Source organism: Hyla sarda, unplaced genomic scaffold (genome assembly GCF_029499605.1).
Source record: "Hyla sarda isolate aHylSar1 unplaced genomic scaffold, aHylSar1.hap1 scaffold_490, whole genome shotgun sequence".
Taxonomy (NCBI): domain Eukaryota; kingdom Metazoa; phylum Chordata; class Amphibia; order Anura; family Hylidae; genus Hyla; species Hyla sarda.
The window spans coordinates 11850-27031 of NW_026610501.1; the positions used below are offsets into that span (position 1 = coordinate 11850).

A 15182-nucleotide genomic window follows, 5' to 3' on the forward strand; every position below is an offset into this window, starting at 1 on the left:
TATATATATATATAATGTGTATGATCACATATATTATATACTCTGCAGATATTATATACCGTATTTATCGGGGTATACCACGCACCGGCCTATAACACGCACCCTCATTTTACCAAGGATATTTGGGTAAAAAAAGTTTTTTACCCAAATATCCATGGTAAAATAAGTGTGCGTGTTATACCCCGATACACCCCCAGGAAAGGCAGGGGGAGAGAGGCAATGGGTGCCGCTGCCCCTTCTCTCCCCCTGGCTATCGGCGCCGCTGCCCGTTCTGTCCCCCTGACTATCGTGCCAGCGCCCCATTGCCGGTGCCTCCCCCATCCCCGGCCATCCCCAGTTGCATAATTACCTGTTGCCGGGGTCGAGTCCGCGCTGCTTCAGGCCTCCGGTGTGCGTCCCCTGCGTCGTTCCTATCCACTGGAATCGAACCCCGGCCGCGGCGGTGAGAGCGTGGAATCCTAGTCACTAGACCACCAGGGAAAGGTTGGAAAGATTTCGCCCACCAGAGAGCAGAATTATTGAAAAAGCTCTGGAAAAGTCCAAAAGTAAGCGTTCACAATGCAAGCCACTAGACCACCAGGGAGGATACCGACTGAGAAAATACGGATGCTGTTTATTAGTTTCTGAAGATTGAAAAGAGGACTTCCCTGACCGGGAATTGAACCCAGGCCGCGGCAGTGAGAGTGCCGAATCCTAACCACTAGACCACCAGGGAAAAGATGGGAACAATTTGCCTACCAGAAACCAGATTTACTGAGAAAGCTCTGGAAACGTCAAAAAGTAAGCGCGCAAAATGCAAGCCACTAGACCACCAGGGAGGATACCGACTGAGAAAATACGGATGCTGTTTATTAGTTTCTGAAGATTGAAAAGAAGACTTCGCTGACCGGGAATCGAACCCGGGCCGCGGCGGTGAGAGCGCCGAATCCTAGCCACTAGACCACCAGGGAAAAGATGGGAATGTTTTGCCCACCAGGAACCAGATTTACTGAGAAAGCTCTGGAAAAGTCAAAAAGTAAGCGCGCAAAATGCTAGCCACTAGACCACCAGGGAGGATACCGACTGAGAAATTACGGATGCTGTTTATTAGTTTCTGAAGATTGAAAAGAGGACTTCCCTGACCGAGAAGCAAACCCGGGCCGCGGCGGTGAGAGCGCGGAATCCTAGCCACTAGACCACCAGGGAAAGGTTGGAAGCTTTTTGCCCACCAGAGACCAGATTTACTGAGAAAGCTCTGGAAAAGTCAAAAAGCGCGCAAAATGCAAGCCACTAGACCACCAGGGAGGATATTGACTGAGAAAATACGAATGCTGTTTATTAGTTTCTGAAGATTGAAAAGAGGACTTCCCTGACCGGGAATCGAACCAGGGCCGCGGCGGTGAGAGCGCCGAATCCTAGCCACTAGACCACCAGGGAAAAGTTGGGAACTTTCTGCCCACCAGAGAGCAAATTTACTGAGAAAGAGCTGGAAAAGTCAAAAAGCAAGCGCGCAAATGCAAGCCACTAGACCACCAGGGAGGATATCGACTGAGAAAATACGGATGCTGTTTATTAGTTTCTGAAGATTGAAAAGAGGACTTCCCTGACCGGGAATCGAACCCGGGCTGCAGCGGTGAGAGCGCCGAATCCTAGCCACTAGACCACCAGGGAAAGGTTGGGAACTTTCTGCCCACCAGAAAGCAAATTTACTGAGAAAGAGCTGGAAAAGTCAAAAAGCAAGCGCGCAAAATGCAAGCCACTAGACCACCAGGGAGGATACCGACTGAGAAAATATGGATGCTGTTTATTAGTTTCTGAAAATTGAAAAGCGGACTTCTCTGACCAGGAATCGAACCCGGGCCGCAGCAGTGAGAGCGCCGATCCTAGCCACTAGACCACCAGGGAAAAGTTGGAAGCTTTTTGCCCACCAGAGAGCAGCTTTACTGAGAAAGCTCTGGAAAAAATCAAAAAGCAAGCGCGCAAAATGCAAGCCACTAGACCACCAGGGAAAGGTTGGAAACTTTTTGCACACCAGAGAGCAGATTTACTGAGAAAGCTCTGGAAAAGTCAAAAAGCGCGCAAAATGCAAGCCACTAGACCACCAGGGAGGATACCGACTGAGAAAATACGGATGCTGTTTATTAGTTTCTGAAGATTGAAAAGAGGACTTCCCTGCCCGGGAATCGAACCCGGGCCGCGGCGGTGAGAGCGCTGAATCCTAGCCACTAGACCACCAGGGAAAAGTTGGAAGCTTTTAGCCCACCAGAGAGCAGATTTACTGAGAAAGCTCTGGAAAAATCAAAAAGCAAGCGCGCAAAATGCTAGCCACTAGACCACCAGGGAGGATACCGACTGAGAAAATACGGATGCTGTTTATTAGTATCTGATGATTGAAAAGAGGACTTCCCTGACCGGGAAGCAAACCCAGGCCGTGGCGGTGAGAGCGCCGAATCCTAGCCACTAGACCACCAGGGAAAAGTTGGGAGCTTTTTGCCCACCAGAGAGCAGATTTACTGAGAAAGCTCTGGAAAAGTCAAACAGTAAGCGCGCAAAATGCAAGCCACTAGACCACCAGGGAGGATACCGACTGAGAAAATACGGATGCTGTTTATTAGTTTCTGAAGATTGAAAAGAGGACTTCCCTGACCGGGAATCGAACCCGGGCCGCGGCGGTGAGAGGAGCGCCGAATCCTAGCCACTAGACCACCAGGGAAGAGTTGGGGTCTTTTTGCCCACCAGAAACCAGATTTACTGAGAAAGCTCTGGAAAAGTCAAACAGTAAGCGCGCAAAATGCTAGCCACTAGACCACCAGGGAGGATACCGACTGAGAAAATACGGATGCTGTTTATTAGTTTCTGAAGATTGAAAAGAGGACTTCCCTGACCGGGAATCGAACCCGGGCCGCAGCAGTGAGAGTGCTGAATACTAGCCACTAGACCACCAGGGAAAAGTTGGGAACTTTTTGCCCACCAGAGACCAGATTTACTGAGAAAGCTCTGGAAAATTCTAAAGTAAGCGCGCAAAATGCAAGCCACTAGACCACCAGGGAGGATACCGACTGAGAAAATACGGATGCTGTTTATTAGTATCTGAAGATTGAAAAGAGGACTTCCCTGACCGGGAATCGAACCCGGGCCGCGGCGGTGAGAGCGCCGAATCCTAGCCACTAGACCACCAGGGAAGAGTTGGGAACTTTATGCCCACCGGAGAGTGGATTTACTGAGAAAGCTCTGGAAAAGTCAAAAAGTAAGCGCGCAAAATGCAAGCCACTAGACCACCAGGGAGGATACCGACTGAGAAAATACGGATGCTGTTTATTAGTTTCTGAAGATTGAAAAGAGGACTTCCCTGACCGGGAATCGAACCCGGGCCGCAGCGGTGAGAGCGCTGAATACTAGCCACTAGACAACCAGGGAAAAGTTGGGAACTTTTTGCCCACCAGAGACCAGATTTACTGAGAAAGTTCTGGAAAATTCTAAAGTAAGCGCGCAAAATGCAAGCCACTAGACCACCAGGGAGGATACCGACTGAGAAAATACGGATGCTGTTTATTAGTATCTGAAGAGTGAAAATACGACTTCCCTGACCGGGAATCAAACCCGGGCCGCGGGGGTGAGAACGCCGAATCCTAGCCACTAGACCACCAGGGAAAAGTTGGGAGCTTTTTGCCCACCAGAGAGCAGATTTACTGAGAAAGCTCCGGAAAAGTCAAACAGTAAGCGCGCAAAATGCAAGCCACTAGACCACCAGGGAGGATACCGACTGAGAAAATACGGATGCTGTTTATTAGTATCTGAAGATTGAAAAGAAGACTTCCCTGACCGAGAAGCAAACCCGGGCCGTGGCGGTGAGAGCGCCGAATCCTAGCCACTAGACCACCAGGGAAAAGTTGGGAACTATTTGCCCACCAGAAACCAGATTTACTGAGAAAGCTCTGGAAAAGTCAAAAAGTAAGCGCGCAAAATGCAAGCCACTAGACCACCAGGGAGGATACCGACTGAGAAAATACGGATGCTGTTTATTAGTATCTGAAGATTGAAAAGAGGAATTCCCTGACCGAGAAGCAAACCCGGGCCGCGGCGGTGAGAGGAGCGCCGAATCCTAGTCCTAGCCACTAGACCACCAGGGAAGAGTTGGGGACTTTTTGCCCACCAGAAACCAGATTTACTGAGAAAGCTCTGGAAAAGTCAAACAGTAAGCGCGCAAAATGCTAGCCACTAGACCACCAGGGAGGATACCGACTGAGAAAATACGGATGCTGTTTATTAGTTTCTGAAGATTGAAAAGAGGACTTCCCTGACCGGGAATCGAACCCGGGCCGCAGCGGTGAGAGTGCTGAATACTCGCCACTAGACCACCAGGGAAAAGTTGGGAACTTTTTGCCCACCAGAGACCAGATTTACTGAGAAAGTTCTGGAAAATTCTAAAGTAAGCGCGCAAAATGCAAGCCACTAGACCACCAGGGAGGATACCGACTGAGAAAATACGGATGCTGTTTATTAGTATCTGAAGAGTGAAAATACGACTTCCCTGACCGAGAAGCAAACCCGGGCCGTGGCGGTGAGAGCGCCGAATCCTAGCCACTAGACCACCAGGGAAAAGTTGGGAACTATTTGCCCACCAGAAACCAGATTTACTGAGAAAGCTCTGGAAACGTCAAAAAGCAAGCGCGCAAAATGCTAGCCACTAGACCACCTGAAGGATATCGACCGAGAAAATATGAATGCTGTTTATTAGTTTCTGAAGATTGAAAAGAGGACTTCCCTGACCGGGAATCGAACCCAGGCCGCGGCGGTGAGAGCGTGGCATCCTAGCCACTAGACCACCAGGGAAAAGTTGGGAACTTTTTGCCCACCAGAAACCAGATTTACTGAGAAAGCTCTGGAAAAATCAAAAAGCAAGCGCGCAAAATGCAAGCCACTAGACCACCAGGGAGGATATCGACCGAGAAAATACGAATGCTGTTTATTAGTTTCTGAAGATTGAAAAGAGGACTTCCCTGACCGGGAATCGAACCCGGGCCGCGGCGGTGAGAGCGCCGAATCCTAGCCACTAGACCACCAGGGAAAAGTTGGGAGCTTTTTGCCCACCAGAGACCAGATTTACTGAGAAAGCTCTGGAAAAGTCAAACAGTAAGCGCGCAAAATGCAAGCCACTAGACCACCAGGGAGGATATCGACCGAGAAAATACGGATGCTGTTTATTAGTTTCTGAAGATTGAAAAGAGGACTTCCCTGACCGAGAAGCAAACCCGGGCCGCGGCGGTGAGAGCGGGGAATCCTAGCCACTAGACCACCAGGGAAAGGTTGGAAACTTTTTGCCCACCAGAGAGCAGATTTACTGAGAAAGCTCTGGAAACGTCAAAAAGCAAGCGCGCAAAATGCAAGCCACTAGACCACCAGGGAGGATATCGACTGAGAAAATACTGATGCTGTTTATTAGTATCTGAAGAATGAAATGAGGACTTCCCTGACCGGGAATCGAACCCGGGCCGCGGCGGTGAGAGAGCCGAATCCTAGTCCTAGCCACTAGACCACCAGGGAAGAGTTGGGAACTTTTTGCCCACCAGAAACCAGATTTACTGAGAAAGCTCTGGAAAAGTCAAACAGTAAGCGCCAAAATGCAAGCCACTAGACCACCAGGGAGGATATCGACCGAGAAAATACGGATGCTGTTTATTAGTTTCTGAAGATTGAAAAGAGGACTTTCCTGACCGGGAATCGAACCCGGGCCGCGGCGGTGAGAGCACCGAATCATAGCCACTAGACCACCAGGGAAAAGTTGGGAGCTTTTTGCCCACCAGAAACCAGATTTACTGAGAAAGCTCTGGAAAAATCAAAAAGCAAGCGCGCAAAATGCAAGCCACTAGACCACCAGGGAGGATATCGACCGAGAAAATACGAATGCTGTTTATTAGTTTCGGAAGATTGAAAAGAGGACTTCCCTGACCGGGAATCAAGCCCGGGCCGAGGCGGTGAGAGCGCGGAATCCTAGTCCTAGCCACTAGACCACCAGGGAAAAGTTGGGAACTTTTTGCCCACCAGGAACCAGATTTACTGAGAAAGCTCTGGAAAAGTCAAAAAGTAAGCACGCAAATTGCAATCCACTAGACCACCAGGGAGGATACCGACTGAGAAAATACGGATGCTGTTTATTAGTATCTGAAGATTGAAAAGAGGACTTCCTTGACCGAGAAGCAAACCTGGGCCGCGGCGGTGAGAGCGCGGAATCCTAGCCACTAGACCACCAGGGAAAGGTTGGAAACTTTTTGCACACCAGAGAGCAGATTTACTGAGAAAGCTCTGGAAAAGTCAACAAGTCGGCGCGCAAAATGCAAGCCACTAGACCACCAGGGAGGATACCGACTGAGAAAATACGGATGCTGTTTATTAGTTTCTGAAGATTGAAAAGAGGACTTCCCTGACCGGGAATCGAACCCGGGCCGCAGCGGTGAAAGTGCTGAATACTAGCCACGAGACCACCAGGGAAAAGTGGGGAACTTTTTGCCCACCAGAGACCAGATTTACTGAGAAAGCTCTGGAAAATTCTAAAGTAAGCGCGCAAAATGCAAGCCACTAGACCACCAGGGAAAAGTTGGGAGCTTTTTGCCCACCAGAGAGCAGATTTACTGAGAAAGCTCTGGAAACGTCAGAAAGTAAGCGCGCAAAATGCAAGCCACTAGACCACCAGGGAGGATATCGACCGAGAAAATACGGATGCTGTTTATTAGTATCTGAAGATTGTAAAGAAGACTTACCTGACCGAGAAGCAAACCCGGGCGGCGGCGGTGAGAGCGCGGAATCCTAGCCACTAGACCACCAGGGAAAGGTTGGAAACTTTTTGCACACCAGAGAGCAGATTTACTGAGAAAGCTCTGGAAACGTCAAAAAGCCAGCGCGCAAAATGGTAGCCACTAGACCACCAGGGAGGATATCGACTGAGAAAATACGGATGCTGTTTATTAGTATCTGAAGATTGAAAAGAGGACTTCCCTGACCGGGAATCGAACCCTGGCCACGGCGGTGAGAGCGCCGAATCCTAGTCCTAGCCACTAGACCACCAGGGAAAAGTTGGGAACTTTTTGCCCACCAGAAACCAGATTTACTGAGAAAGCTCTGGAAAAATCAAAAAGCAAGCGCGCAAAATGCAAGCCACTAGACCACCAGGGAGGATACCGACTGAGAAAATACGAATGCTGTTTATTAGATTCTGAAGAGTGAAAATACGACTTCCCTGACCGGGAAACGAACCCGGGCCACGGTGAGAGCGCCGATTCCTAGCCACTAGACCACCAGGGAAAAGTTGGGAACTTTTTGCCCACCAGAGAGCAGATTTACTGAGAAAGCTCTGGAAATGTCAAAAAGCAAGCGCGCAAAATGCTAGCCACTAGACCACCAGGGAGGATACCGACTGAGAAAATACGGATGCTGTTTATTAGTTTCTGAAGATTGAAAAGAGGACTTCCCTGACCGGGAATCGAACCCGGGCCGAAGTGGTGAGAGTGCTGAATACCAGCCACTAGACCACCAGGGAAAAGTTGGGATATTTTTGCCCACCAGAGACCAGATTTACTGAGAAAGCTCTGGAAAATTCTAAAGTAAGCGCGCAAAATGCAAGCCACTAGACCACCAGGGAAAAGTTGGGAGCTTTTCTCCCACCAGAGAGCAGATTTACTGAGAAAGCTCTGGAAAAATCAAAAAGCCAGCGCGCAAAATGCAAGCCACTAGACCACCAGGGAGGATACCGACTGAGAAAATACGGATGCTGTTTATTAGTATCTGAAGATTGTAAAGAAGACTTACCTGACCGAGAAGCAAACCCGGGCCGCGGCGGTGAGAGCGCGAAATCCTAGCCACTAGACCACCAGGGAAAGGTTGGAAACTTTTTGCCCACCAGAGAGCAGATTTACTGGGAAAGCTCTGGAAACGTCAAAAAGCAAGCGCGCAAAATGCAAGCCACTAGACCACCAGGGAGGATATCGACCGAGAAAATACGAATGCTGTTTATTAGTTTCTGAAGATTGAAAAGAGGACTTCCCTGACCGGGAATCAACCCGGGCCGCGGCGGTGAGAGCGCCGAATCCTAGCCACTAGACCACCAGGGAAAAGTTGGGAACTTTTTGCCCACCAGAGAGCAGATTTACTGAGAAAGCTCTGGAAAAATCAAAAAGCAAGCGCGCAAAATGCAAGCCACTAGACCACCAGGGAGGATACCGACTGAGAAAATACGGATGCTGTTTATTAGTATCTGAAGATTGAAAAGAGGACTTCCCTGACCGGGAATCGAACCCTGGCCGCGGCGGTGAGAGCGCCGAATCCTAGTCCTAGCCACTAGACCACCAGGGAAGAGTTGGGAACTTTTTGCCCACCAGAGAGCAGATTTACTGAGAAAGCTCTGGAAACGTCAGAAAGTAAGCGCGCAAAATGCAAGCCACTAGACCACCAGGGAGGATATCGACCGAGAAAATACGGATGCTGTTTATTAGTATCTGAAGATTGTAAAGAAGACTTACCTGACCGAGAAGCAAACCCGGGCCGCGGCGGTGAGAGCGCGAAATCCTAGCCACTAGACCACCAGGGAAAGGTTGGAAACTTTTTGCCCACCAGAGAGCAGATTTACTGGGAAAGCTCTGGAAACGTCAAAAAGCAAGCGCGCAAAATGCAAGCCACTAGACCACCAGGGAGGATATCGACCGAGAAAATACGAATGCTGTTTATTAGTTTCTGAAGATTGAAAAGAGGACTTCCCTGACCGGGAATCAACCCGGGCCGCGGCGGTGAGAGCGCCGAATCCTAGCCACTAGACCACCAGGGAAAAGTTGGGAACTTTTTGCCCACCAGAGAGCAGATTTACTGAGAAAGCTCTGGAAAAATCAAAAAGCAAGCGCGCAAAATGCAAGCCACTAGACCACCAGGGAGGATACCGACTGAGAAAATACGGATGCTGTTTATTAGATTCTGAAGAGTGAAAATACGACTTCCCTGACCGGGAAACGAACCCGGGCCGCGGGGGTGAGAGCGCCGAATCCTAGCCACTAGACCACCAGGGAAAAGTTGGGAACTTTTTGCCCACCAGAAACCAGATTTACTGAGAAAGCTCTGGAAAAGTCAAACAGTAAGCGCGCAAAATGCAAGCCACTAGACCACCAGGGAGGATATCGACCGAGAAAATACGAATGCTGTTTATTAGTATCTGAAGATTGAAAAGAGGACTTCCTTGACCGAGAAGCAAACCCGGGCCGCGGCGGTGAGAGCGCGGAATCCTAGCCACTAGACCACCAGGGAAAAGTTGGGAGCTTTTTGCCCACCAGAGAGCAGATTTACTGAGAAAGCTCTGGAAAAATCAAAAAGCAAGCGCGCAAAATGCAAGCCACTAGACCACCAGGGAGGATATCGACCGAGAAAATACGAATGCTGTTTATTAGTTTCTGAAGATTGAAAAGAGGACTTCCCTGACCGGGAATCAAACCCGGGCCGCGGCGGTGAGAGCGCCGAATCCTAGTCCTAGCCACTAGACCACCAGGGAAAAGTTGGGAACTTTTTGCCCACCAGGAACCAGATTTACTCAGAAAGCTCTGGAAACGTCAAAAAGTAAGCACGCAAAATGCAAGCCACTAGACCACCAGGGAGGATACCGACTGAGAAAATACGGATGCTGTTTATTAGTATCTGAAGATTGAAAAGAGGACTTCCCTGACCGGGAATCGAACCCGGGCCGCAGTGGTGAGAGTGCTGAATACTAGCCACTAGACCACCAGGGAAAAGTGGGGAACTGTTTGCCCACCAGAGACCAGATTTACTGAGAAAGCTCTGGAAAATTCTAAAGTAAGCGCGCAAAATGCAAGCCACTAGACCACCAGGGAGGATATCGATTGAGAAAATACGGATGCTGTTTATTACTATCTGAAGATTGAAAAGATGACTTCCCTGACCGGGAATCGAACCCGGGCCGCGGCGGTGAGAGGGCCGAATCCTAGCCACTAGACCACCAGGGAAAGGTTGGGAGCTTTTTGACCACCAGAGAGCAGATTTACTGAGAAAGCTCTGGAAACGTCAAAAAGCAAGCGCGCAAAATGCTAGCCACTAGACCACCAGGGAGGATATCGACCGAGAAAATACGGATGCTATTTATTAGTATCTGAAGATTGTAAAGAGGACTTCCCTGACCGGGAATGGAACCCGGGCCGCGGCGGTGAGAGCGCCGAATCCTAGCCACTAGACCACCAGGGAAAGGTTGGAAACTTTTTGCACACCAGAGAGCAGATTTACTGAGAAAGCTCTGGAAACGTCAAAAAGCAAGCGCGCAAAATGCTAGCCACTAGACCACCAGGGAGGATATCGACTGAGAAAATACGGATGCTGTTTATTAGTATCTGAAGATTGAAAAGAGGACTTCCCTGACCGGGAATCGAACCCTGGCCGCGGCAGTGAGAGCGCCGAATCCTAGTCCTAGCCACTAGACCACCAGGGATGAGTTGGGAACTTTTTGCCCACCAGAAACCAGATTTACTGAGAAAGCTCTGGAAAAGTTGGGAACTTTTTGCCCACCAGAGAACAGATTTACTGAGAAAGCTCTGGAAAAATCAAAAAGCAAGCGCGCAAAATGCAAGCCACTAGACCACCAGGGAGGATACCGACTGAGAAAATACGAATGCTGTTTATTAGATTCTGAAGAGTGAAAATACGACTTCCCTGACCGGGAAACGAACCCGGGCCACGGTGAGAGCGCCGATTCCTAGCCACTAGACCACCAGGGAAAAGTTGGGAACTTTTTGCCCACCAGAGAGCAGATTTACTGAGAAAGCTCTGGAAACGTCGAAAAGCAAGCGCGCAAAATGCAAGCCACTAGACCACCAGGGAGGATATCGACTGAGAAAATACGGATGCTGTTTATTAGTTTCTGAAGATTGAAAAGAGGACTTCCCTGACCGGGAATCGAACCCGGGCCGCGGCGGTGAGAGCGCCGAATCCTAGCCACTAGACCACCAGGGAAAGGTTGGGAACTTTTTCCCACCAGAGAGCAGATTTAATGAGAAAGCTCTGGAAACGTCAAAAAGCAAGCGCGCAAAATGCTAGCCACTAGACCACCAGGGAGGATATCGACTGAGAAAATACGGATGCTGTTTATCAGTTTCTGAAGATTGAAAAGAGGACTTCCCTGACCGGGAATCGAACCCGGGCCGCGGCGGTGAGAGCGTCGAATCCTAGCCACTAGACCACCAGGGAAAAGTTGGGAGCTTTTTGCCCATCGGGAACCAGATTTACTGAGAAAGCTCTGGAAAAGTCAAAAAGTAAGCACGCAAAATGCAAGCCACTAGACAACCAGGGAGGATACCGACTGAGAAAATACGAATGCTGTTTATTAGTTTCTGAAGATTGAAAAGAGGACTTCCCTGACCGAGAAGCAAATCGGGCCGCGGCGGTGAGAGCGCGGAGTCCTAGCCACTAGACCACCAGGGAAAGGTTGGAAACTTTTTGCCCACCAGAAACCAGATTTACTGAGAAAGCTCTGGAAACGTCAAAAAGCAAGCGCGCAAAATGCAAGCCACTAGACCACCAGGGAGGATATCGACTGAGAAAATACGGATGCTGTTTATTAGTATCTGAAGATTGAAAAGAGGACTTCCCTGACCGGGAATCGAACCGAAGCGGTGAGAGCGCCGAATCCTAGCCACTAGACCACCAGGGAAAAGTTGGTACCTTTTTGCCCACCAGAGAGCAGATTTACTGAGAAAGCTCTGGAAACGTCAAAAAGCAAGCGCGCAAAATGCTAGCCACAAGACCACCAGGGAGGATATCAACTGAGAAAATACGAATGCTGTTTATTAGTTTCTGAAGAGTGAAAATACGACTTCCCTGACCGGGAATCGAACCTGGGCCGCGGCGGTGAGAGTGCCGAATCCTAGCCACTAGACCACCAGGGAAAAGTTAGCAACTTTTTGCCCACCAGAGACCAGATTTACTGAGAAAGCTCTGGAAAAGTCAAACAGTAAGCGCGCAAAATGCTAGCCACTAGACCACCAGGGAGGATACCGACTGAGAAATTACGGATGCTGTTTATTAGTTTCTGAAGAGTGAAAATACGACTTCCCTGACCGGGAATTGAACCCAGGCTGTGGCGGTGAGAGCGCCGAATCCTAGCCACTAGACCACCAGGGAAAAGTTGGTAACTTTTTGCCCACCAGAGAGCAGATTTACTGAGAAAGCTCTGGAAACGTCAAAAAGCAAGCGCGCAAAATGCTAGCCACTAGACCACCAGGGAGGATATCGACTGAGAAAATACGAATGCTGTTTATTAGTTTCTGAAGAGTGAATATACGACTTCCCTGACCGGGAATCAAACCCGGGCCGCGGCGGTGAGAGCGCCGAATCCTAGCCACTAGACCACCAGGGAAAAGTTGGTAACTTTTTGCCCACCAGAGAGCAGATTTACTGAGAAAGCTCTGGAAAAGTCAAACAGTAAGCGCGCAAAATGCTAGCCACTAGACCACCAGGGAGGATACCGACTGAGAAAATACGGATGCTGTTTATTAGTATCTGAAGATTGAAAAGAAGACTTCCCTGACCGGGAATCGAACCCGGGCCGCGGCGGTGAGAGCGCCGAATCCTAGTCCTAGCCACTAGACCACCAGGGAGGATATCGACCGAGAAAATACGGAGGCTGTTTATTAGTATCTGAAGATTGAAAAGAAGAATTCCCTGACCGAGAAGCAATCCCGGGCCGCGGCGGTGAGAGCGCGGAGTCCTAGCCACTAGACCACCAGGGAAAGGTTGGAAACTTTTTGCCCACCAGAAACCAGATTTACTGAGAAAGCTCTGGAAAAGTCAAACAGTAAGCGCGCAAAATGCAAGCCACTAGACCACCAGGGAGGATCAGACTGAGAAAATACGGATGCTGTTTATTAGTATCTGAAGATTGAAAAGAGGACTTCCCTGACCGGGAATCGAACCCGGTCCGCGGCGGTGAGAGCGGGAATCCTAGCCACTAGACCACCAGGGAAAAGTTGGGAGCTTTTTGCCCACCAGAGAGCAGATTTACTGAGAAAGCTCTGGAAAAATCAAAAAGCAAGCGCGCAAAATGCAAGCCACTAGACCACCAGGGGGGATATCGACCGAGAAAATACGAATGCTGTTTATTAGTTTCTGAAGATTGAAAAGAGGACTTCCCTGACCGGGAATCGAACCCCGGCCGCAGCGGTGAGAGCACCAAATCCTAGCCACTAGACCACCAGGGAAAAGTTTGGAGCTTTTTGCCCACCAGAGAGCAGATTTACTGAGAAAGCTCTGGAAAAGTCATCAAGTAGGCGCGCAAAATGCAAGCCACTAGACCACCAGGGAGGATACCGACTGAGAAAATACGGATGCTGTTTATTAGTTTCTGAAGATTGAAAAGAGGACTTCCCTGACCGGGAATCGAACCCGGGCTGCAGCGGTGAGAGTGCTGAATACTATCCACTAGACCACCAGGGAATAGTTGGGAACTTTTTGCCCACCAGAGACCAGATTTACTGAGAAAGCTCTGGAAACGTCAGAAAGTAAGCGCGCAAAATGCTAGCCACTAGACCACCAGGGAGGATATCGACCGAGAAAATACGGATGCTGTTTATTAGTTTCTGAAGAGTGAAAATACGACTTCCCTGACCGGGAATCGAACCCGGGCCGCGACGGTGAGAGCGCCAAATCCAAGCCACTAGACCATCAGGGAAAAGTTGAGAGCTTTTTGCCCACCAGAGAGCAGATTTACTGAGAAAGCTCTGGAAACGTCAGAAAGTAAGCGCGCAAAATGCAAGCCACTAGACCACCAGGGAGGATATCGACTGAGAAAATACGGATGCTGTTTATTAGTTTCTGAAGATTGAAAAGAGGACTTCCGAGACCGGGAATCGATCCCGGGCCGCGGCGGTGAGAGCGCCGAATCCTAACCACTAGACCACCAGGGAAAGGTTGGAAACTTTTTGCCCACCAGAAACCAGATTTACTGAGAAAGCTCTGGAAAAGTCAAACAGTAAGCGCGCAAAATGCTAGCCACTAGACCACCAGGGAGGATACCGACTGAGAAATTACGGATGTTGTTTATTAGTTTCTGAAGAGTGAAAAGAGGACTTCCATGACCGAGAAGCAAACCCGGGCCGCGGCGGTGAGAGCGCCGAATCCTAACCACTAGACCACCAGGGAAAGGTTGGAAACTTTTTGCCCACCAGAAACCAGATATACTGAGAAAGCTCTGGAAAAGTCAAACAGTAAGCGCGCAAAATGCTAGCCACTAGACCACCAGGGAGGATACCGACTGAGAAATTACGGATGCTGTTTATTAGTTTCTGAAGAGTGAAAATACGACTTCCCTGACCGGGAATCGAACCCAGGCTGTGGCGGTGAGAGCGCCGAATCCTAGCCACTAGACCACCAGGGAAAAGTTGGTAACTTTTTGCACACCAGAGAGCAGATTTACTGAGAAAGCTCTGGAAACGTCAAAAAGCAAGCGCGCAAAGTGCTAGCCACTAGACCACCAGGGAGGATATCGACTGAGAAATTACGGATGCTGTTTATTAGTTTCTGAAGAGTGAAAACACGACTTCCCTGAATGGGAATCGAAACCGGGCCGCGGCGGTGAGAGCGCCGAATCCTAGCCACTAGACCACCAGGGAAAAGTTGGGAGCTTTTTGCCCACCAGAGAGCAGATTTACTGAGAAAGCTCTGGAAAAATCAAAAAGCAAGCGCGCAAAATGCAAGCCACTAGACCACCAGGGAGGATATCGACCGAGAAAATACGAATGCTGTTTATTAGTTTCTGAAGATTGAAAAGAGGACTTCCCTGACCGGGAATCGAACCCGGGCCGCGGCGGTGAGAGCGCTGAATCCTAGCCACTAGACCACCAGGGAAAAGTTGGCATCTTTTTGCCCATCAGAGACCAGATTTACTGAGAAAGCTCTGGAAAAGTCAAAATGTAAGCACGCAAAATGCAATCCACTAGACCACCAGGGAGGATACCGACTGAGAAAATACGGATGCTGTTTATTAGATTCTGAAGAGTGAAAATACGACTTCCTTGACCGGGAATCAAACCCGGGCCGCGGCGGTGAGAGCGCCGAATCCTAGCCACTAGACCACCAGGGAAAAGTTGGTAACTTTTTGCCCACCAGAGAGCAGATTTACTGAGAAAGCTCTGGAAACGTCAAAAAGCAAGCGCGCAAAATGCTAGCCA

The 15182-nt window shown here is 49.5% G+C and overlaps 9 non-coding genes across 9 annotated transcripts; all 9 read right to left on the reverse strand.

Moving 5' to 3' along the window:
• Positions 1 to 643: 643 nt before the first annotated feature.
• On the reverse strand, positions 644 to 715 carry TRNAE-CUC (transfer RNA glutamic acid (anticodon CUC)). The gene has a single exon. It is a non-coding gene; the product is annotated as a tRNA-Glu (tRNA).
• Positions 716 to 2617: 1902 nt separating this feature from the next.
• Positions 2618 to 2692, reverse strand: TRNAR-CCU (transfer RNA arginine (anticodon CCU)). Its single transcript is given in 2 exon segments — positions 2618 to 2652; positions 2656 to 2692. It is a non-coding gene; the product is annotated as a tRNA-Arg (tRNA).
• Positions 2693 to 3089: 397 nt separating this feature from the next.
• Positions 3090 to 3161, reverse strand: TRNAE-CUC (transfer RNA glutamic acid (anticodon CUC)). The gene has a single exon. It is a non-coding gene; the product is annotated as a tRNA-Glu (tRNA).
• A 1814-nt stretch (positions 3162 to 4975) lies between these two features.
• Positions 4976 to 5047, reverse strand: TRNAE-CUC (transfer RNA glutamic acid (anticodon CUC)). Its single transcript has one exon. It is a non-coding gene; the product is annotated as a tRNA-Glu (tRNA).
• Positions 5048 to 5685: 638 nt separating this feature from the next.
• Positions 5686 to 5757, reverse strand: TRNAE-CUC (transfer RNA glutamic acid (anticodon CUC)). The gene has a single exon. It is a non-coding gene; the product is annotated as a tRNA-Glu (tRNA).
• Positions 5758 to 10899: 5142 nt separating this feature from the next.
• TRNAE-CUC (transfer RNA glutamic acid (anticodon CUC)) lies at positions 10900 to 10971 on the reverse strand. The gene has a single exon. It is a non-coding gene; the product is annotated as a tRNA-Glu (tRNA).
• Positions 10972 to 12301: 1330 nt separating this feature from the next.
• Positions 12302 to 12373, reverse strand: TRNAE-CUC (transfer RNA glutamic acid (anticodon CUC)). The gene has a single exon. It is a non-coding gene; the product is annotated as a tRNA-Glu (tRNA).
• A 163-nt stretch (positions 12374 to 12536) lies between these two features.
• Positions 12537 to 12614, reverse strand: TRNAE-CUC (transfer RNA glutamic acid (anticodon CUC)). The gene has a single exon. It is a non-coding gene; the product is annotated as a tRNA-Glu (tRNA).
• A 2173-nt stretch (positions 12615 to 14787) lies between these two features.
• TRNAE-CUC (transfer RNA glutamic acid (anticodon CUC)) lies at positions 14788 to 14859 on the reverse strand. Its single transcript has one exon. It is a non-coding gene; the product is annotated as a tRNA-Glu (tRNA).
• Positions 14860 to 15182: the final 323 nt, after the last annotated feature.